Here is a 24,100-nt window from a genome sequence, read left to right as displayed (position 1 = left end):
ATTCTAATTCCCATAGGACCTCATTTATAAGTCTCATGAAAGTAGCCCCTGAATTTCACATCGCAAAGGGCAACACTTTGAACTCATACAGGCCAGATTCCACTATGAAAGCAGATTTTTCTTGTGCATCAGCATCTAGGGGTATTTGCCAGCACCCCCTAGTCAGATCCAGGGTGCTTATAAACTTTGCCTCCCCTTTCCCCCCCCCCCCAGTGTGTCCAATAAATCCTCTATTCTGGGTGTGGGGTAAGGGTCAGGCAGTTACAGCATTTAGCTTCCTATAATCCACACAAAATCTCATGGTTTTATCGTTTTTGGCACCATCACAATGGGGGGAACCCAGGGCTCTTGGATTTGGTGATTACTCCCATTGTCAACATGCTTTTTACCTCTTCCTGGATCTGTCTCTGCATCTCTCCCTTGGACCTGTAAGCTTTGCTAGGAGCTGGGCGGGGACCCACCATCTGAATGGAATGTATCATTCTATCAGTGAGCCCTGGTCTGTTGGAGAATGTTCACTTGTGATGTTTCAACAACATCAGCAATTTCTTCCTTTGAGGGGGGATCAAACCTTCCCCCATCTCAATGCTCTCAAGTGGCATCTCCTCCTGGCTTTCAGCAACCATGTAAATCAAAGGAACAGACACTGCCTCTTCCTCAGCACAACAGATCATGTTCACATTCACCTCCCTTTCATGGTAGGCCTTCATTCTGGTGAACTCCTCACCTCCTCCCATACTACTGGAGACTATGGGGTTGACATTAGCCACTGCCGTGCTTGCACCTGGGCTCAAGGTGGTGCTGTTGTGGCTTGGTTCAGCCTGGGTGCTCAGAATAATGGAGTTGGCATTTACCATGACATTTGGGTTGCTAGTTTTGGGCTGCTATTCAGGATCGGGCAATCTGGTCTCATGTGGCCAAGCACACCACAGTGATAGCATTTAATCAGTTTATTCTTGTGGTGAGAGTTCCTACTCTCTTGGCCCCCATGGGCTCCTTTATGAGAGTCAGGGCCAGGTTTATTTTTAAATCCTTCCCTCCTCTTGAACTGGGGCTAATAGTGATTAGTTTTCCCATGGGATTTACACCCTTCCTGAGCCCTGTTTTGGGTATGGGCATCCATAATTTCCACAGCCTGTAGGACTGACTCAGGGTCTCTATCACAAACAGCAGCTTTAACATGATCAGGTACAATGTCTAAAAACTGTGCCAAAGTTATTAAGTCCAGCAGTTTTTCAAAAGTCCCACAACCCACTTTTTAACAAAACCCATGAGTTTATGGACACATTTGGGTGGCACACTACTGAGAGTATCAATTCATCACAAATTACTTAGAGTTACAGCTCAAGGCTGGGTTTCCTTTACTATTAAGGCACACCAAACCAGCCAAACAGAGAGGACTTCGGTCTCACCCCACTGGCTAACCATAAGTCATACAAGCAATTCCCTTAGACACTCCAGTTTCCCAGTATCACCACCAGTGCCACTCATTATGGGGACGAATGGTTATGAAAACCAAAACCCCAGTAAAAGAAAAATGGTTCTCCCAATCGCAAAAGACCAAGCCCCAGACTGAGGTCAATATACAAGTCAGATCTTAATCACAAATCATGCTGATGCCACGCCTTTAGAATCTAAAATCCAAAGGTTTATTCATAAAAGAAAGAAATATGGATGAGAGTTGAAATTCGTTAAATAGAATCAATTCAATACCGGGAGGAAGCATGAGCAGGAGAACGCGAAAGGGGAGGGCTCCTGCCCCATACGAAGAAAGCAGGACAAACAGCAAGTTATCTCAAGTGCCCATAAACAAATGCAAGAAGGCTGGGAAACAAGCAGGGAGAACTGGAAGACCTGGCACAGTCAAGGAATTATGATGTGATTGGAATAACAGAGACTTGGTTGGATAACTCACATGACTGGCGTACTGTCATGGATGGATATAAACTGTTCAGTAAGGGCATGCAGGGCAGAAAAAGTGGGGGACTTGCATTGTATGTAAGAGAGCAGTATGACTGCTCAGAGCTCCGGTATGAAATTGCAGAAAAACCTGAGTGTATCTGGATTAAGTTTAGAAGCATGAGCAACAAGGGTGATGCCATGGTGGGAGTCTGCTATAGACCACCGGATCTGGGGGATGAGGTGGACGAGGCTTTCTTCCAGCAACAACAGAAGTTACTAGATCGCAGGCGCTGATTCTTATCGGAGACTTCAATCACCCTGATATCTGTTGGGAGAGCAATACAGCAGTACACAGACAATCCACAAAGTTTTTGGAAAGTGTAGGGGACAATTTCCTGGTGCAAGTGCTGGAGGAACCAACTAGGGGCAGAGCTCTTCTTGACCTGCTGCTCACAAACAGGGAAGAATTAGTAGGGGAAGCTAAAGTGGATGGGAACCTGGGAGGCAGTGACCATGAGATGGTCGAGTTCAGGATCCTGACAAAGGGAAGAAAGGAGAGCAGCAGAATACGGACCCTGGACTTCAGAAAAGCAGACTTTGACAACCTCAGGGAAATGATGGGCAGGATCCCCTGGGAGAACAACATGAGGGGGAAAGGAGTCCAGGAGAGCTGGCTGTATTTTAAAGAATCCTTATTGAGGTTACAGGGACAAACCATCCCGATGTGTAGAAAGAATAGTAAATGTGGCAGGTGACCAGCTTGGCTTAACGGTGAAATCCATGCTGACCTTAAACACAAAAAGGAAGCTTACAAGAAGTGGAAGATTGGACAAATGACCAGGGAAGAGTATAAAAATATTGCTTGGCCATGCAGGAGTGAAATCAGAAGGCCAAATCACACCTGGAGGTGCAGCTAGCAAGAGATGTTAAGAGTAACAAGAAGGGTTTCTTCAGGTATGTTAGCAACAAGAAGAAAGTCAAAGAAAGTGTGGGCCCCTTACTGAATGAGGGAGGCAACCTAGTGACTGAGGATGTGGAAAAATTAGGCTCAATCAGGGGAGGTCCCAGACGACTGGAAAAAGGCTAATGTAGTGCCCATCTTTAAAAAAGGGAAGAAGGAGGATCCTGGGAACTACAGGCCAGTCAGCCTCACCTCAGTCCCTGGAAAAATCATGGAGCAAGTCCTCAAGGAATCAATTCTGAAGCACTTAGAGGAGACAAAAGTGATTAGGAACAGTCAGCATGGATTCACCAAAGGCAAGTCATGCCTGATTAATCTAATTGCCTTCTATGATGAGATAACTGGCTCTGTGGATGAGGGGAAAGCAATGGACATGTTGCTCCTTGACTTTAGCAAAGATTTTGACATGGTCTTCCAGAGTATTCTTGCCAGCAAGAATAAAGAAGTATGGGCTGGATGAATGGACGATAAGGTGGATAGAAAGTTGGCTAGATTGTCGGTCTCAACGGACACTGATCAATGGCTCCATGTCTAGTTGGCAGCCGGTATGAAGTGGAGTGCCCCAAGGGTCAGTTCTCCGGCCGGTTTTGTTCAATATCTTCATAAATGATCTGGAGGATGGTGTGGATTGCACCCTCAGGAAGTTTGCAGATGACACTAAACTGGGAGGAGAGGTAGATACGCTGGAGGAGAGGGATAGGATACAGAGGGCCCTAGACAAATTAAAGGATTGGGCCAAAAGAAATCTGATGAGGTTCAACAAGGGCAACTGCAGAGTCCTGCACTTAGGACGGAAGAATCCCATGCACTGCTACAGACTAGGGACCGAATGGCTAGGCACCTGTTCTGTGGAAAAGGACCTAGGGGTTACAGTGGACAAGAAGCTGGATATGAGTGAACAGTGTGCTGTTGTTGCCAAGAAGGCCAATGGCATTTTGGGATGTATAAGTAGGGGCATTGCCAGCAGATTGAGGGACGTGATCATTCCCCTCTATTTGACATTGGTGAGGCCTCATCTGGAGTACTGTGTCCAGTTTGGGCCCTACACTACAAGAAGGATGTGGAAAAATTGGAAAGCGTCCAGCAGAGGGCAACAAAAATGATTAGGGGACTGGAACACATGACTTATGAGGAGAGGCTGAGGGAACTGGGATTGTTTAGTCTGCGGAAGAGAAGAATGAGGGGGGATTTGATAGCTGCTTTCAACTACTTGAAAGGGGGTTCCAAAGAGGATGGATCTAGACTCTTCTCAGTGGTACCAGATGACAGAACGAGGAGTAATAGTCTCAAGTTGCAGTGGCGGAGATTTAGGTTGGATATTGGAAAAACTTTTTCACTAGGAGGGTGGTGAAACACTGGAATGTGTCACCTAGGGAGGTGGTGGAATCTCCTTCCTGAGAAGTTTTTAAGGTCAGACTTGACAAAGCCCTGGCTGGGATGATTTAGTTGGGGATTGGTCCTGCTTTGAGCAGGGGATTGGACTAGATGTCCTCCTGAGGTCCCTTCCAACCCTGATATTCTATGATTCTATGAATTCCGTACAATAATGGCAAAGTTCTTGGTTCAGGCTTGTAGCAGTGATGGAATAAACTGCAGGTTCAAATCAAGTCTCTGGAGTACATCCACAGCTTGGATGGGTCATTCAGTCCTTTGTTCAGAGCTTCAGTTTGTAGCAAAGTTACTCCAGAGGTAAGAAGCAGGATTGAAGACGAAATGGAGGGGTTTCCAGGGCCTTTTGTATCCTCTGCCGTGTGGAAGGACATCCCTTTGTTCTTACTGTGGAAATCACAGCAGCAAGATGGAGTTTGGAGTCACATGGGCAAGTCACATGTCTATGCATGACTCAGTTCTTTACAGGCCAATGCCATTGTTTACAGGCTAGTTTGAACGTTCCCAGGAAAGCTCAGATGTGGATTAGCATCTCCCAAAGTCCATTGTCAGTTAACTGTTTCTTGATTGGGCACTTACTGAGAATAGTCTTTTCTCAAGAAGCTGACCAATGCTTCACTGAGGCTCCTTAGAATCAAACATATTGAGATACAAGTACATAGCCAATATTTATAACTCCAAATAGAAAAATGATATATGCATACAGATAGCATAATCATAACCAGCAAACCGTAACCTTTTCATAGACACCTCACACGACAACCTTTGTACAATATTTGGTGTCACTATATGACCTTGGTTGCAACAATGATCTATACAGTCAGAGTTAATGTCAATAACATCACACCCCTCTTGGGTCAGTTGTATGCTCTGGCGATAGAGCCCTTCCTCTGTCTCCTCTGCCGGAGGTTGACGGGGTTGGTGCTTTGGGAGCCGGAGCTGCAGCTGGTCCTGTTGGTGTATGCTGACGACTTGGTCCTTGTGGTCCAGGGCACGGGCAACCTGGTGCAGGTGGAGGCCTGCCAGGCCATCTACTCAGCGGCCTCCTCTGCCTAGGTCACCTGGGTCAAGAGCTCTGGCCTAGTGGTCGGGGACGGGTGGCAGGTGAGCTCCCTCCCACCCACGCTTCAAGTCATTCAGTGGAGCGCAGGTCCACTGCTCTCTCTTGGCATTTACCTTTCTTCCACATATCCTTCACCACCGGAGAACGGGCAGGATTTGGAAGCCAGGGTGGGTGAGTGGCTGTGGAGATGGACAGGACTGCTCTGGTGCCTCTCCCTGTGTGGGAGGGCACTGGTACTGAACCAACTAGTCCTGTCCATGCTCTGGCACCGGTTCAACACTCTGATGCTGGCCAGGCTCCAGAGGGTAGCTCTGGAATTCTTCTGGCCAGGACTGCACTGGGTCTCTGCAGGAGTCTTGAGTCTTTCCCTGGAGGAGGGAGGACAGGGCCTGGTCTGCCTCCGCAGCCAGGTCCATGTCTTCTGCCTCCAGGCCCTGCAGAGACTCCTTTATGGTGCAGGTAGTTCGGCATGGAGCAGGTTGGTGCACGCCTTCCTCCGCTGCATCTGAGAGCTCTGATATGATCTGTATGTTATGTATTACCTGTATGCTCAAAAGATCTGTTACACCTCCCCCCCCCCCCCAGCTTTTGTCTTCTCTCCCTCTTTGAATACCTGTGAAGTGGATTTCCCCTTCCTCCTGGAATGCTTGTGGGATGAATGGGCTGCTTCAGCAGCTGGAAGATCAGAAGAGCTCCCAGGTAGACAAGGTGTCTGGCACCCTAATCAGGCAGCGATCACAGGCCAAATGCATGGACACTGCATGGACACTGCCCGAGGTGGAGTGTGACCAACCAGATGTGGCCAAGTCATCTCCATGAGGTGCAGGTCCTTAAAAGGGGAAGGGGCCATGTGCTCAGGAGTGCACTCACAAGCTTGTACCTCCCGTGAAGGCTCTTCGCCCGGACTGCCTGGCCAGTGGTTCGCTGCATTGCATTCCATCATGCCTCGGGAAGACTTACCTTCATCCCACCATCCATTGCTGCGCTGTGGGACACTTACCTTAAAGGATCCTGACATTTCCAGTGCCGTGCCTGTCCTGGGAGCATGAGTATGCGAGCGTGAGTTTGATCCACATGCACATGTCTTTTGAGCTTAGTTATCAGTATAATAAATATGCTGCTTTCTGCCAAACTCTGGTGGGTCATTAGTCCTCCCTAAGCTTACTAGCTGGCCCAATTTCAGGAAACATTACTGGTGGAGAATGCAGGCAGCTTTTAGTGAAGCATTTGACCCAAGAGTAGGGGTCCCCTGGTGCCCCCCCTGCCCCCGGGTAGTCTCTTGAGCAGGTCCGGCTCGAGCCTGCATGAAAAAGTGGTAGGCTAGCAACCCACTGCAGGGAGAAAAGGATGCCATTACTAAGCATGACACTGTGGGGCAAGGGGAAGAAAAAGGCAAAGGAGCCCAAGCAAGAAGACACCCCGCCTTGGGGAGTGGTGCCGCCACCCAGGGTGTTGTTAGAAGGGCTCCAAAAGAAAGGGGCAGACCCCTGGATGCCAGGGGCGGTTCCACCTGGAAGTACAATTCCTGAACTAGAGCTCATGTTGGATAAATATGTACTTATATACGGTCCTGATAAGGGGGGACTGGATCGTGCAGCCGCCTGGCTGCTGTGGCAAGTGGGCTGGCAATGGCAGGCAGCAAAGAGTCAGCTCGCCATTGAAATAGATTCACTCAAGGACCGATGTAATGAGTTGGAGAAGGAACGGGATATGTGGAAGGTGCAGGCTTTGACTGCTAGCACCCAGGCTTCTTCCCTCTCTGTGGCCGCAGTACAGGAGGTGGCAGGAGAGGAGGAGCAGGAGCGGGTGGAAGTAGAGAATGCTGCTTTGAGCCAGGCAGTTACCTGCCTGAAGGATCTGTCCTGAAGGGGTTCACCCGGGAGAACAGGGTCCGAGGGGCTTATTCTGCCCGGGTCACCGCCATTGGGATGAAAGCCCACGGGGGTGCAGGACCATATGATAATTGGGACAGAGATATTTGGTATGATCTGGATCCCCCGGATCCAGACCCCAGATGTCCGGACCCCAGGAACCGTGTTGCAGCTGTCTGGAGGGTGGTCTGAAACTATGGGCCTGTGCCCGCAGTGGGTGGGGCAGCCCCAATTAGCGGACACACTGTGTCAGAGACCGAGTTGACTCCTGCGCAAGCAATAGAGTTAGCAAAACCCTGGGTGGCATAGATAATACCCCGGAGGAAAAATGGGTACCCCACGGACAACTCAAACGAGCAGGGTCTGTCGTGGTGGGAGCACTGTGCTAATTTGTTTCTAAGCTTTTATCTTTCAGCCTCTGAACCGGAACATCAGGAGAGTTGGTGCCAGCTGAAGAGTTATAGAAATACCATGGTTATAGTGTCGTGACAAAGTCTGTGTTCAGTGTTCTGTGTTGCATGTTCTGTGTCTGTCTCTGGTGGGTGTTCTGTACTAGCATTCGGTCCAGAGAGGTGGGGGATACTACATTAGACAGGGTAAATGCCTTTTTCTCTCTCTATTTCCCCCATCTCCAATCAAATTATTAATCACATCCACCTCTGTCCAAAAGACTTTGGTCCCCAATGAAACAGGTTTATTTTTGTTAGGTTCTCTAATATTCATTTTGTTGTTGAGTTTTGTTATTGATACATTTTCTTGTATTGTTAATTCCACACTTTCCTCTATGCACCCTGGTTCTACTTCCCCAAGCCCTGAAGGGTAGTTCATCGGCCCCCATAACCTGTAACATGCACTATCACCCCAGTGGGATTTTTGACCTTGGCCCGTAATTGTAGGGCCCCATCTTTCAGGTCTTGGATTTGTTCCCCCAGTCGCCCCCCACCCCTAGACGTCTTGAGAACAACTGTTAGTAAAAGGGGATTCTGCAACATTTTAGCAACTAAATGTTAGTTTAAGTATCAGCAATTTCATCATGTTCTCTGTTACTATGTATCTTCCAAATCAATTTAACCTTGCATGACAACTATGGTACCCCTACAAATCTTATTTGTTGTGTTTATTTAAGGGTTAGGGTTGACTTTTATTGTTTGATGGCTATTGCAGCATCAAACTTGGGCCTCATTTTTTGTCAGTGTACCCAATTATTGTAATGGTGATGGTTTTATTGCATTCCCAGTTACTATGATTGTGATTGTTTGCATTTGTGTTTATATTATATCTGGTGTTTAGTCAATTGTAATGGTTTTAGTTATATTCACCTGGTTATGATTGTTTGGTTTGTTTGCAACAGACCACCTATGCCCTACAACAACAACTTCTGTAATGATCATAGATCAAGGGGCGGAGTGTTGTAGGAGCAGCAGTGATCTGTATGCTCTGTATAACCTGTATGCTCAAAAGGTCTGTTAGACCTTCCCCCCCACTTTTGTCTCCTCCCCTCTTTGAATACCTGTGAAGTGGCTTTCCCCTTCCCACTCCCTCCTGAAATGCTTGTGGGATGAATGGGCTGCTTGAGCATCTGGAAGATCAGAAGAGCTCCCAGGTAGACAAGGTGTCTGGCACTCTGATTAGGCTGCGATGCATGGACACTGTCCAAGGTGGAGTGTGACCAACCAGACTCAGCCAAGTCATCTCTAGTCACAGGCCATGAAGAACAGGTCAGTAAAAGGGGAAGGGGCCATGTACTCAGGAGTGCACTCACAAGCTTGTACCTCCCGTGAAGACCCTTCACCCGGACTGCCTGGCGAGTGGTTCACTGTGTTGCATTCCATTGTGCCTCGGGAAAACTTACCTTCATCCCACCATCCATTGCTGTGCTGTGGGACACTTACCTTGAAGGATCCTGACATCTCCAATGCTGTGCTTGTCCTGGGAGTGTGAGTATGTGAGTGTGAGTGTGACCCTTCCCCCTCTTCTTTTAAACTTAGCTATCAGGATAATAAATGTGCTGCTTTCTGCCAAACTCTGGTCGGTCATAGGTTCTCCTCAAGCTTACTAGCTGGCACAGTTTTGGATAACAGGTAAGCGGTTGCACAGGGAGGGAACTAGTACTGAACCAACTAGTCCTGTCTATGCTCTGGCACTGGCTCAACACTCTGAGCCCAGCCCCAGGGATTCTGGCCCAGCTCCAGAGGGTAGCTCTGGAATTCTTCTGGCCAGGACTGCACTCGGTCTCTACAGGGGTCTTGAGTCTTCCCCTGGAGGAGGGAGGACAGGGCCTGGTCTGCCTTCGTAGCCAGGCCCATGTCTTCCACCTCCAGGCCCTGTGGAGACTCCTTTATGGTACAGGTAGTTCGGCATGGAGCACGTTGGCGCATGCCTTCCTCTGCCACCTCTGAGGGCTCTGATATGACTGGCAGCTCTTTTTCCTCCACCCGAGGGGTCTTCCACAAGATCTCTCTGAGCTTCCAGTCTTCTACCAGGACCTTTTTTAGACCTGGAAGCTGTTCTTGGTGACCAGGTCCATGGCGGCCACCGAGGGGGCGGACCTCCTCGGTGCACCAGCGGTTGGTCCTGGTAGAAGCCACCAGAATCAGAGGCCTCCTGGACTATGACAGGGGGAACTGGGTGGATCCCCGTGCACTCTATTGGCGCATAGGGCTATCCACCCTCCTGACCCCCCTGCACATGCTCTAGGAGATGGGGGATGCCTCATTGCCCACTTCTCTCATTTTCCTGTAGCAGGCACTGCATGAGGGAGCTCCCCATCCACCCCTCACCCCAGGCCCTCCTGACCTTTTTATCAGGCCCCTGTTCCACAAGCCTCCCCTGGGTACCCACCCTTTTGTAATCCTAGCTGGCTGCATACCCTGCAGCCAGTCAGCTTTTGAACCGCGCCTAGGGATCAACTGTACACATTCGTGCTCCCCATGTTGCATTTTCTCACCCTCGTGTCCCAAATGGTGGGACTACTTACCACCTGTAGAGGGTGAGGAGCTCCGGTGGGCCAGCCTCTAATCCACCTTGGTCCCATGGCCCGCCGGGGACATCAGTTGGCAGCTGCTTCATGGAGTCAAGAGCACAGGCATGTATTTGACGCGGTTCACTCCCATTCCTGAGGCCTGCCCCTTCTGTAGCATGAGGGAGAACCTGGCGCACTCCTACCTTGAATGCTCCAGGTTGCAGCCCCTATTCCGGCTCCTCCAGAACCTCTTCCTGAGGTTCTGACTGTACTTTTCCTCATATCTGTTCATTTTTGCACATCCTATCTATGGCCCCATGAAGTTGGGAGACCTCCTCATCAACCTCCTCCTGGCCCTGGCCAAGGTCGCCATTTACAATACCAGGAGGAGGATGCTGGACGAGGGGGTGCTCTGTGACTGTGGGGCCTATATCCAGTCTTGCCTAGTCTCATGCCTTCAGGCATAGTTCCACTGGGCAGCGTCTCCTGGCTCCTAGACGCCTTTGAGAAGCAATGGGTGCAGGATCCTCTGCTCAGTGTACCATCTGGATCACTCATGTTGAACCTCTGACTACCACTCCTGACCCTGGTTTTCATTAGTTTGTCCCAAGTACTCATTTGGTTCCCGGGTCCAGTGGTCCCTCTCACTAGGCTCAGGGAGCGGCCTTTAGACATGGCTGGGCTTGCGCCCACCCACCTCCCAGGATTTCCAATAAGGCCTCACTACAGATCCCGATCCACAGTTTGAGAACTGCTGAACAGGGCCGTCCCTTGGGGGTGCAGGGCCCAGGGCCGGTATGGGGCCCCCCTTAACATTTTTGATACAGGTGAAATCTGTTTACAATGAACTTCAAGGGCAGCTTGGGGTGATAGCTGGGGGAAGAGGAACTCCAAGTGGTCCTTTTCCCTGGTTCTTTGTTAAAGCACTTGGTGGTGGCAGCATACCCTAGTCCAAGGGCAAAGATTTTGAGCCTTGGGGAAGTTTTTAACCTAAGCTGGTAGAAATAAGCTTAGGGGGTCTTTCATTTGTGTCCGCACATCTGTACCCCAAAGTTCAGAGTGGGAAAGGAACCTTGACATGGTGGCAGAGCAGTGGGATCATTTTGAACCAGAGATCATTTTGAACCAAAAGCACACACCTGAAGAGGTTTGAGGGTTTTTTTAACTGAAAGCAGTTAGAGTTTTTTCTTTCCCTTTGCCAGGAGACAGAGGTATTAGTGGTTTTAACAAAAGGATTTTCTGTAGGCTGAGAACAGCTATCAGAGACAAAGGTATCAGGTTACAGCACAGTAAATTTTACAAGCCAGGGTTTTTGGGTTTTTTTCTAACTCTCAGGTATAGCTACGTTAAAAACACATCCTATCCATGTTTTGGATGACAGAAAGCAATGCCCAGCAGAAACTGAAGTTAGCCAGACTGGAAGCAGAAGAGAAAGAAAAGGAACACCGGAGAGTGGTCGAATTAAAATGACTCAATAAGGAGGTGAAGGAGGCTGCCCACCAGAGAGCTATGGAGGCAGCGAAGGAGGCAAAGAAAGCCCAGGAGGCTGCCCACCAGAGAGCTATGGGGGCAAAAGAAAAAGAAATGGAGGAGAGGGAAAAAGAGAGGAAGCATGCACTGGAGATAGAGAAGGCAAGGGCTCAGCAGAATATACCCAATAACCCTAACAATCCTTCCCCAACAATCCACAAATGGGAGCAACTATGTCCACAGTATGATGAATCAAGTGATATTGCTAAATATTTTCTCACCTTTGAGAGACTGAAAACTCCATAAAATTCCTGACAGGTTTCAGAGTAGTAGCCGTGTTAGTCTGTATTCGCAAAAAGAAAAGGAGTACTTGTGGCACCTTAGAGACTAACCAATTTGTTTGAGCATAAGCTTTCGTAGCTCACGAAAGCTTATGCTCAAATAAATTGGTTAGTCTCTAAGGTGCCACAAGTACTCCTTTTCTTTATGCCTACTGATGAGGCTTCTGACTATGATAAATTCAAGGATTTGGTTTTAAAACAATTTCAAGTTAAACCTGAAATTTTCAGAGTAAAATTTCAAACCCTTAAGAGAGGGCCTGAACTAAGTAATGTGGCTTATGTAAACCAGATGACAGATCTGTTTGATAAATGGCTCAAAGGATGGGATGTAACTAGCTTTGGAGGAATGCGGGATTTGATGATACAGGAGCAATTCCTGAATATGTCCAAGGATGATATAAAACAGTGTTTATGGGATAAGAAAATGGACTCAGTAGCAAGTCTTGCTTCTTATGCTGATCAATACGATACATCCCAGACCTCCAGAGTGGCGGGACAAACCGGAACAAAATAGGTGGAGGGAGGAGAGAGAAACAACCTTGGTCACAGTTTGAGCGCATACCAGAAGGGACACCCTCAGACCACATCCTACTACCGTGGGCAACCCAAAGCCCCAACTACACCCCAAGAAAAAACCCAGACACCTTATAATCTCACCACACCATTCTCCAGCAACCCACCTAGCCCCAGTGACCTGTCAGCTGGAAGATGTTTTAAATGTAACGAGCCGGGGCATGTAAAGGCCAACTGCCCCAAGAACCCCAACAGATTACAGTTCATTGCACCAGAATCACACCAGAGGTCCTCAGGCCCAGATGCCTTCCAGATACCCTCAGAGCAGAGGGAAACTCTGAGTGTGGGCAGGAAGAAGGCTACAGTGTGGAGGGACACTGGAGCACAAGTGTCGGCTATCCACGCTTCATTAGTGGACCCCAATTTAATCAACCCAGAGGTCCAAGTGACAATTCATAGAATCATAGAATATCAGGGTTGGAAGGGACCTCAGGAGGTCATCTAGTCCAACCCCCTGCTCAAAAGCAGGACCCATACCCAATTAAATCATCCCAGCCAGGGCTTTGTCAAGCCTGACCTTAAAAACTTCTAAGGAAGGAGATTCCACCACCTCCCTAGACAACGCATTTCTGTGTTTCACCACCCTCCTAGTGAAAAAGTTTTTCCTAATATCCAACCTAAACCTCCCCCACTGCAACTTGAGACCATTACTCCTTGTCCTGTCCTCTTCCACCACTGAGAATAGTCTAGAACCATCCTCTCTGGAACTACCTCTCTGGTAGTTGAAAGCAGCTATCAAATCCCCCCTCATTCTTCTCTTCTGCAGACTAAACAATCCCAGTTCCCTCAGCCTCTCCTTATAACTCATGTGTTCCAGACCCCTAATCATTTTTGTTGCCCTTCGTTGGACTCTCTCCAATTTATCCACATCCTTCTTGTAGTGTGGGGCCCAAAACTGGACACAGTACTCCAGATGAGGCCTCACCAATATCGAATAGAGGGGGACGATCACATCCCTCGATCTGCTCGCTATGCCCCTACTTATACATCCCAAAATGCCATTGGCCTTCTTGGCAACAAGGGCACACTGCTGGCTCATATCCAGCTTCTCGTCCACTGTCACCCCTAGGTCCTTTTCCACAGAACTGCTGCCTAGCCATTCGGTCCCTAGTCTGTAGCTGTGCATTGGGTTCTTCTGTCCTAAGTGCAGGACCCTGCACTTATCCTTATTGAACCTCATCAGATTTCTTTTGGCCCAATCCTCCAATTTGTCTAGGTCCCTCTGTATCCTATCCCTGCCCTCCAGCGTATCTACCACTCCTTCCAGTTTAGTATCATCCGCAAATTTGCTGAGAGTGCAATCCACACCATCCTCCAGATCATTTATGAAGATATTGAACAAAATCGGCCCCAGGACCGACCCCTGGGGCACTCCACTTGACACCGGCTGCCAACTAGACATTGACAATTCAACCCTTCAAGTCAAACTCTTGACTTGCCTGCAGCCAAGTTGCCGGTCCAGTACACGGGCTGGTCAGGAATGTGGACTTTTGCAGTCTATGATGATTATCCCATCCCCACGCTGTTGGGGGAAGACTTGGCCAATCATGTGAAGCTAACCAAGAGGGTGGGAATGGTCACCCGCAGCCAGGCTAAGCAAGCTGTCACACCTAGCTCTGTTCCGGAGACTTCTAGCAGGACCCAGTCAGAGGTGATGGAACCAAACCCCATGCCAACATCTGCAACAGCAGTAGTGGATCAAGTCACAGAGATCCAGACAGAATCAGTCCCAGCACCGGAACCGGTGGAACAATCAGTACCAGAACCATTGCCAGCACTGAATCCAGTGCTTGCAACCCCAACACCAGAGGGCCCCACCAAACCTGCACTGGCAACAGCAGATAACCCTACACAAGAGGCTCAGCCGGAGCCTGAACCCCAACTTAGTGCACCAGCGGAGAGCAGTTCACAGTCTACGGAAACAGCCCCATCACCTGCATCGCTTCCAGAGGGATCAAGCCCAGGTCCACAATCCAATGAGGAACCGATGTCTCCAGCATCGAGGGAATGGTTCCAGACCGAACAGGAAGCAGATGAAAGCCTCCAGGGAGCTTGGATGACAGCATGGAACAACCCACCACCTCTTAGTTTTTCTAATCGATCCAGGTTTGTTGTAGAAAGAGGACTTTTATACAAGGAAACTCTTTCTGGTGGACACCAGGAACACTGACATCCTCAAAGACAGTTGGTAGTTCCAACTAAGTACCTGGTAAAGCTCTTAAGCTTATCCCACGATCATCCTAGTGGCCATGCTGTGGTGAACAGAACCAAAAACCATTTGGGAAAGTCCTTCCACTGGGAGGGAATGGGCAAGGATGTTTCTACCTATGTCCGGTCTTGTCAGGTGTGCCAAAGAGTGGGAAAACCCCAAGACCAGGTCAAAGCCCCTCTACAGCCACTCCCCATTATTAAGGTTCCATTTCAGTGAGTAGCTGTGGATATTCTGGGTCCTTTTCCAAAAAAGCAGTACATACTGACTTTCATGGATTTTGCCACCCGATGGCTAGAAGCAGTAGCTCTAAGCAACACCAGGGCTAAAACTGTGTGCCAGGCACTAGCAGACATTTTTGCCAGAGTAGGTTGACCCTCCGACATCCTTACAGATGCAGGAACTAATTTCCTGGCAGGAACTATGGAAAGCCTTTGGGAAGTTCATGGGGTGAATCACTCAGTTGCCACCCCTTACCACCATCAAACAAATGGCCTGGTGGAGAAGTTTAATGGAACTCTGGGGGCCATGATACGTAAATTCATAAATGAGCACTCCAGTGATTGGGACCTAGTGTTGCAGCAGTTGCTCTTTGCCTACAGAGCTGTACCACATCCCAGTTTAGGGTTTTCACCATTTGAATTTGTATATGGCCGCGAGGTTAAGGTGCCATTACATCTGGTGAAGTAGCAATGGGAGGGGTTTACACCTTCTCCAGGAACTAACATTCTGGACTCTGTAACCAACCTACAAAACACCCTCCAAACCTCTTTAGCCCTTGCTAAAGAAAACCTAAAAGATGCTCAAAAAGAGCAAAAAACCTGGTATGATAAACATGCCAGAGAGCCTTGCATAATGACAGGTTTCAGAGTAACAGCCGTGTTAGTCTGTATTCGCAAAAAGAAAAGGAGGACTTGTGGCACCTTAGAGACTAACCAATTTATTAGAGCATAAGCTTTCGTGAGCTACAGCTCACTTCTTCAGATGCATATCGTGGAAACTGCAGCAGGCTTTATATATACACAGAGAATATGAAACAATACCTATTCCCACCCCACTGTCCTGCTGGTAATAGCTTATCTAAAGTGATTTCCAGCACAAATCCAGGTTTTCTCACCCTCCACCCCCCCACACAAATTCCTACCCCCCCCCCCAGATGTTCTGGTTTAACTTGGATTTTAACTTGAAGAGTGGTCAGTTTGGATGAGCTATTACCAGCAGGAGAGTGAGTTTGTGTGTGTATGGGGGTGGGGGGGATGTGAGAACCTGGATTTATGCAGGAAATAGCCCAGCTTAATTGTCATGCACATTGTGTAAAGAGTTATCACTTTGGATGGGCTATCACCAGCAGGAGAGTGAATTTGTGTGGGGGGGTGGAGGGTGAGAAAACCTGGATTTGTGCTGGAAATCACTTTAGATAAGCTATTACCAGCAGGACAGTGGGGTGGGAATAGGTATTGTTTCATATTCTCTGTGTATATATAAAGCCTGCTGCAGTTTCCACGATATGCATCTGAAGAAGTGAGCTGTAGCTCACGAAAGCTTATGCTCTAATAAATTGGTTAGTCTCTAAGGTGCCACAAGTCCTCCTTTTCTTTATGCCAGAGAGCGTTCCTTCAAAGAAGGGGACCAGGTCATGGTCTTAAAGGCTCTCCAGGCCCATAAAATGGAAGCGTTGTGGGAAGGGCCATTCACGGTCCAAGAGCTCCTGGGAGCTGTTAATCATCTCATAACATTCCCCTCCTCAAACCGAAAGCCTAAGGTGTACCAAATTAATTCTCTAAAGCCCTTTTATTCCAGAGAATTAAAGGTTGGTCAGTTTACAGCCCAGGGAGGAGATGACGCTGAGTGGCCTGAAGTACTTTCATTACACATTCCATCACAGGCAGCACCGTTACGCATTCATCCCCTGTCCTCCCTGTCCACCACTGTCCTCCCTGTCACATTGCCAGTGCCCATCGGGACTTACGCTCAGGATAGTGAAGTGCATACGGAGAGTGACCACTTGCACCATGTCATTGTCAGCCACCATCCTGCACATATACCAACCCCGAGAATGAAAGATTGCCCTAACACTTTGTGTTTGCTGCTGCTTCTCCACCCTCTTCTCTGAGCAATTGACCCTAGAAGTTATTTTCCCACCAGTAACATTAGCAGCATCAAGATCAACAGCTTCCAGGAAATGGATGGGAAACCTGTGAATGCAAACTGATCTGTGACACAGCCTGGCTCCCTGAGCACACAGTGGGTGGGCTCATTCCCCCAGCCCTGACCCAGGGTACATACCACTCAGGTCATGTGGGATTATAAAAGTTGCCAGGGCAGTCTGTGTTATTGACCCTTAGGGTCCAAACAGGATATGACCAAACTAGCCACTCATCCAAGAGACATCAACCTCTCTCTGTGTGTTTTGGAGAGTAATTGGAAAGGTCTCCGCTCAGCTGTACACTGTTGTTGTGAGCATTACAAACACCTTGCGCCTTATCCTGCAGTATTTAAACAGCCGATACAGGAATTACTGTGCGGAACAATGTGATGCCATGCATGCAGCCCTGCTGGAAGACATAGAGCAAATCGCAGTTACTGGTGACAGTCATGCATCTCCTTGACACGGTTGAGACCCACTTCTGGGCCCGGGAAACAAGCACTGACTGGTGGGATTGCATCATTATGCAGCTATGGGATGACGAGCAGTGGCTGCAGAACTTTCAAATGCATAAGACCACTTTCCAGGAACTGTGGGAAGAGCTTTCTCTAGCCCTGAAGTGCAGCAATACTAAAATGAGAGCTGCTCTGACAGTGGAGAAGCGAGTGGCAATAGCTCTGTGGAAGCTTGCACAGCCAGACTGCTACCAGTCTGTGGGGCATCAGTTTGGAGTCAATTAATCTACTGTGGGATCTGTTTTGATCCAAGATTGCAGGGCCATTAACAGACTTCTGCTAAGAAGGTTAGGGACTCTGGACAATGTGCAGGACATAGTGGATGGTTTTACCATGATGGGTTTCCCTAGCTGTGGTGGGGCTATAGACAAAATGCATATCCCTATCTGGGTTCCAGACCACCTTGCCAAAGAGTACATAAACCAAAACAGGTACTTCTTAATGGTGTTGCAAGCGCTGGTGGATCACAAGGGCTGTTTCACCGACACCAACATGGGATGGTCAGGAAAGGTTCATGACACATGCATCTTTAGGAACACAGGTCTGTTCAGAAAGCTGCAAGCAGGAACTTTCTTTCCAGACTGCAAAATAACCATTGGTGATGTTAAAATGACACTCGTGATCCTGGAAGACCCAGCCTACCCCTTGCTCCCATGACTCATGAAGCCATACACAGGCAGCCTGGACAGCAGTAAGGACCAGTTCAACCATAGGCTGAGCAAGCGCAGATGCACTGAAATAACAATCAAAGGTGCGGGAATGGGCGCCTTCTGGTCCTTGCATTCTCGCCTGGTGTTGAGTGCAAGGGATACTGAACTCCCTCCCACCCCTTCCCCCCCCCAGACGTTTTGGGGAGGATAATGTAGAACTGGGCAATGATGGCAGCAGGTTCAGCATAGGCTGCAGAGGGACTGTAGCATCCAGTTGCCTTTCTTGGACCTCAACCAGACATCTCAACATCTTTGATTGCTCCTTCATAATCTGCAGCATCTCTTCCTGTGTGGCACGCTCTTGTTCCCCACATGCTCTCATCAGGGACGGCCCACAAGATTTTGGCACCTGAGGCGGGGAGTGCAAATGACACCCCCGTGTCCCCTCACTTGGGCCAAAACTTCGAAAGGTCTCAATTCTGCCTTCTTCCTGTTCTACTCCTCTCGTGGTACTGCTCTGCTACCTGCCCCAATAAAGGAGAACTAACAACTTAAAATGCCTTATTCAAAAATTTTAAGGAACACTTAACTTTCAAACACCTGAACAGCAAATGTAGCTTTTCTTGTCTCCATAGTAAACACTGGCATTTGTATCTGTTTGAATAACCAAAGTGGTGCTTTCTGTGCCTTCCTGGTTGCAAAGATATGAACTGCTTCCTGAAGGTCCACAGTCTGGGTCAGTTCATGCTCTATTGCAAGGCTGACCAGCCTCTTCTGTGTCATTGTGGAGTGTAGATGTGTTTTTATTAACTTCAGCTTGGAGAAACTACATTCCCCATTGGCAACTGTTAAAGTAAGTGTTAGAACTATGTGCAGAGCAACAAAAGCATTTGGAAAGAGGGTGGTCATCTTATTTTTGCACATATATTCCAGAACAGCCTTTGGAGTTGATCCTGCTGAAATGTATCTTGAAAGGGCTTTCAGTTCATCACCTAAATCACGCACATCAATATTGCACATGTCATAGAATCATAGAATACCAGGGTTGGAAGGGACCTCAGGAGGTCATCTAGTCCAACCCCTCCTGCTCAAAGCAGGACCAATCCCCAATTTTTGCCCCCAGATCCCTAAATGGCCCCCTCAAAGATTGAACTCACAACCCTGGGTTTAGCAGGCCAATGCTCAAACCATTGAGCTATCCCTTCCCCCCATGTCATCATGTGTCAACACTGTCTCTAGTCCCCTGCATTGCTGGTGTAGGTCTTCTTCAGGTATAGTGAGGAGTTTTGGAATATCATACAACATCCCAAATATACTGCTGTGTTCCCTTGAGCTGCATGAAACATTCTTCAACTGACTATATTGCACAATCTAGCACCTGGTTAAAGAATTCAACTTTGAATTGTTGTTTGGGGTCTCTGATGGGATTATCCCATGCTTTGTAATCAAAATGTCTTCTTCTTCGGTGACTCTTGTATTCTTGAGTGGGTGGGAAAATAGCTTCAGTTTGAAGTTCCTCCGCCAACTTCTGTGCACTCTTCAGAACGTTTTGAAATCCCTCATCTGACCAGTAAGACTGTAGGAATGACTTTGCTTTGTCCAGTTGTTCCATTGCTCCAGATATATCAACGTCAACACCTTGGAGTCTCTTGCTTACAACATTTATTTCAAACAATATGTCATGCCACAACACTAAGCCACACAGAAATTTGAAGTGATGTATGTTTCTGGTGATTCCATTTCCCTCTGCCGCTGTTCTCCCACGAACAGTTCCTCTCATAGCATTATCCTCCATCATGGCAACTATGGCATCATCTATCTTCCCAGTTTGGTGTTTATAGGCTTTATCACCTCCACTTGACTTTTCCATCATGTGGCACTCAGTGGTTGCAGTGTCAGAGAGGATGTTCCCAGATGTTGCTTCAAAATTTGCCATTGATGAGTTGATGCAGAAAAAAATACCTAGATGCTTTGAATTACATTAAAAAATTCAGCAGCCTTACTAGAAGCTGGTGCTGCATCACTGATCACCAAGTTCAATTAATGAGAACTGCATGGGACAAAAAAAGCTCAAGTTAAAAGTTTAACTCTCGGATCCGTGTCTGCACTCCTCTATCCTTTCCTCTCATGTTGGCACCATTATCGTAGCCCTGACCTCTCATGTCAGCTATCACAATTCCCGTATCTTCCAGCTTTTTAAGAAGCACATTTGTCATACCAGCTCCTGTAGTATCATCCATGTCAATAATTTCTAGAAAATGTTCTCTGACAGTTACCATTGCAAGAACATTTTCACTAGGTTCTGTTGTTGTTACAAAACGCACCATTAAAGTCATTTGTTCCGAATGGCTGATGTCAGGTGTGCAGTCCAGAATAACAGAGTAATATCTTGCTGACTTCAGATCTGCCACAATCTTCTGTTTAATTTTCATTGCCGGTAACTATATGATCTCATTTTGAATGGTTTTTCCAGGTAGTGGTGTGTGTACATTTTTTGGGTGGTGACTCTTCTTAGATGCTCCTGGAGTACAGCATCAAACTCTGCCATCAGCTCCACAATGTTAAGGAAGTTTCCATTGTTTGGCACATACAGCTGATCTGAAGTGCCATGCGGTGTTAGGTTTTGGGTAGCAAGCATTCTCACAATAGCAATGAGCCTTTTCAGAACATTTTGCCAGTAAAGAGACTCTGATGCAATCTTCTCTTGATGCTGATCATCTATGGTTGCCTTTAACCTTAGTCTCATTTCAAGCTCTTTTCACCTATGGAATGCTGTCTGGTGATTTGCTGCCTTCTCATGGCATGCCAGATTTCTAGCCAGATTTTTCCAGTCCTTTGTTCCTGTAGAATCCAATGTGTCTGGAACATTAGACTGGAAGAGTTTGCAACAAAAATAGTATGCAGCATTCTGGGGTTTTGAGTACATAAGCCATGGCCTCTCCACTTTGTCACCATTGGAGATTTCACACCAGTAATGTGTTGGATGGAAACTTCTATTTTCATTGTCTTTGGGGAACATGAAGTTTTTCACTTGCTGTGGCCCATGCAGTACAAGGAAGTCCATCGGGCTACTACTCAAGTGGGTTCACAGTCCTGGATCATCTAGACTTAGAATCATAGAATCATAGAATCATAGAATATCAGGGTTGGAAGGGACCCCAGAAGGTCATCTAGTCCAACCCCCTGCTCAAAGCAGGACCAATTCCCAGTTAAATAATCCCAGCCAGGGCTTTGTCAAGCCTGACCTTAAAAACCTCTAAGGAAGGAGATTCTACCACCTCCCTAGGTAACGCATTCCAGTGTTTCACCACCCTCTTAGTGAAAAAGTTTTTCCTAATATCCAATCTAAACCTCCCCCACTGCAACTTGAGACCATTACTCCTCGTTCTGTCATCTGCTACCATTGAGAACAGTCTAGAGCCATTCTCTTTGGAACCCCCTTTCAGGTAGTTGAAAGCAGCTATCGAATCCCCCCTCATTCTTCTCTTCTGCAGGCTAAACAATCCCAGCTCCCTCAGCCTCTCCTCATAACTCATGTGTTCCAGACCCCTAATCATTTTTGTTGCCCTTCGCTGGACTCTCTCCAATTTATCCACATCCTTCTGGAAGTGTGGGGCCCAAAACTGGACACAGTACTCCAGATGAGGCCTCACCAATGTCGAATAAAGGGGAATGATCACGTCCCTCGATCTGCTCGCTATGCCCCTACTTATACATCCCAAAATGCCATTGGCCTTCTTGGCAACAAGGGCACACTGCTGACTCATATCCAGCTTCTCGTCCACTGTCACCCCTAGGTCCTTTTCCGCAGAACTGCTGCCTAGCCATTCGGTCCCTAGTCTGTAGCTGTGCATTGGGTTCTTCCGTCCTAAGTGCAGGACCCTGCACTTATCCTTATTGAACCTCATCAGATTCCTTTTGGCCCAATCTTCCAATTGGTCTAGGTCCTTCTGTATCCTATCCCTCCCCTCCAGCGTATCTACCACTCCTCCCAGTTTAGTATCATCCGCAAATTTGCTGAGAGTGCAATCCACACCATCCTCCAGATCATTTATGAAGATATTGAATAAAACCGGCCCCAGGACCGACCCTTGGGGCACTCCACTTGATACCGGCTGCCAACTAGACACGGAGCCATTGATCACTACCCGTTGAGCCCGACAATCTAGCCAGCTTTCTACCCACCTTATAGTGCATTCATCCAGCCCATACTTCCTTAACTTGGTGACAAGAATACTACGGGAGACCGTGTCAAAAGCTTTGCTAAAGTCAAGAAACAATACATCCACTGCTTTCCCTTCATCCACAGAACCAGTAATCTCATCATAAAAGGCGATTAGATTAGTCAGGCATGACCTTCCCTTGGTGAATCCATGCTGGCTGTTCCTGATCACTTTCCTCTCATGCAAGTGCTTCAGGATTGATTCTTTGAGGACCTGCTCCATGATTTTTCCGGGGACTGAGGTGAGGCTGACTGGCCTGTAGTTCCCAGGATCTTCCTTCTTCCCTTTTTTAAAGATTGGCACTACATTAGCCTTTTTCCAGTCATCCGGGACTTCCCCGGTTCGCCACGAGTTTTCAAAGATAATGGCCAGTGGCTCTGCAATCACAGCCGCCAATTCCTTCAGCACTCTCGGATGCAACTCGTCCGGCCCCATGGACTTGTGCACGTCCAGCTTTTCTAAATAGTCCCTAACCGCCTCTATCTCCACAGAGGGCTGGCCATCTCTTCCTTAAGGGACTAAACTCGGCAGCAGCTGTTTCTTGAGCCTCCACCACATTCTTCTCTGATCTACACTTTTCTTCAGGAATGTGCATGGTTCCATCCATTTGAGATGGAGATATGGATGCTGCAGTAGCTGCCAGGTCACCTGCACTCTAACTAATGGAAGATCAGGCATCTCCTCACCACTCACATCCTCCCTGGGGCCAGAAGGCTCACCATGAACATTTGTGTCTATGTATCTCAGGAGAGCTCCTTCCTGCTTAAATAGAAAAGCTTCCTTTGTTTTCTTTCTTTTTCTGAATGCTGCCCCAGGGGGGCATTTTCTTCTTTCACTCATGACTGCTGTTCTGTGCCAGCTATAGTGGCTCTCAATGCTCAGTTGAAGGGGACAAATAAGCAGGCTGGTAGCAGGGCCTGAGTGGGGGAAGATATCAGCATCTTAAGGGCCTACCTGGGCTTCAATTTCAAAGCATCCTTTACAGAATCACAGAGGGATAGCTCAGTGGTTTGAGCATTGGCCTGCTAAACCCAGAGTTGTGAATTCAATCCTCGAGGGGGCCATTTAGGGAACTGGGGCAAAAATTGGGGATTGGTCCTGCTTTGAGCAGGGGGTTGGACTAGATGACCTCCTGAGGTCCCTTCCAACCCTGATATTCTATGATTCTATGATACCTGGCTCCTACTACTTCAGTTGACTGCCTATTCTCCTCAAGTGGGTTCAGGGAACCAGCAGGAAACAGGAAGCTCCCTGAGAAGCTGGTATTAATCAGTCCAGGCTCCTGGGGGTGCTAGAGAGGTACATAAGAGGCTCCTCCTCCTCTCTCTCTCCCTGCAGCTCCTGCTGCTTTCTGTTATTCCCTCTCACCTTTTCTCCTGCCTGCCTGTTATGTCTCTTGTGCCCTCCTTCATCCAGCACAGTGCTCCACCATCTCTGTGCATCTAGAGCAGAGAGAATACATATGCACAAGCAGCAGACACAATTTTCTACACACCACCCCTCCCCAGCCCCAAGTCTGGCACCTGAGGCGGCCACCTCAGTTCGCCTCATGGTAAGGCCAGCCCTGGCTCTCCTGTCCTTCCTGTCCATGTCCAGGTTCTCGGAGAGTGCAATCCTCCGTGCTCTGTGCTCCGTCTTGTCACTTTCGGAGATGCGCATTAACATATCCTCCAGAGTCTTCTTTTTCCGCCTTCTAATCTGGGAAAGTCTCTGTCCTGGTGTGGGGGATGCGCCAAAGGACAAGGTTTCAGCTGCAAGGAATGCAGAGCACAAGGGTTGCATTGAAAGTGCATACATTGTTTCTGATGCAAGGTAAAAAAATGTT

The sequence above is a fragment of the Lepidochelys kempii genome, chromosome 9 (assembly GCF_965140265.1).
Source record: "Lepidochelys kempii isolate rLepKem1 chromosome 9, rLepKem1.hap2, whole genome shotgun sequence".
Lineage (NCBI taxonomy): Eukaryota > Metazoa > Chordata > Testudines > Cheloniidae > Lepidochelys > Lepidochelys kempii.
This window is presented reverse-complemented; position numbering follows the sequence as displayed.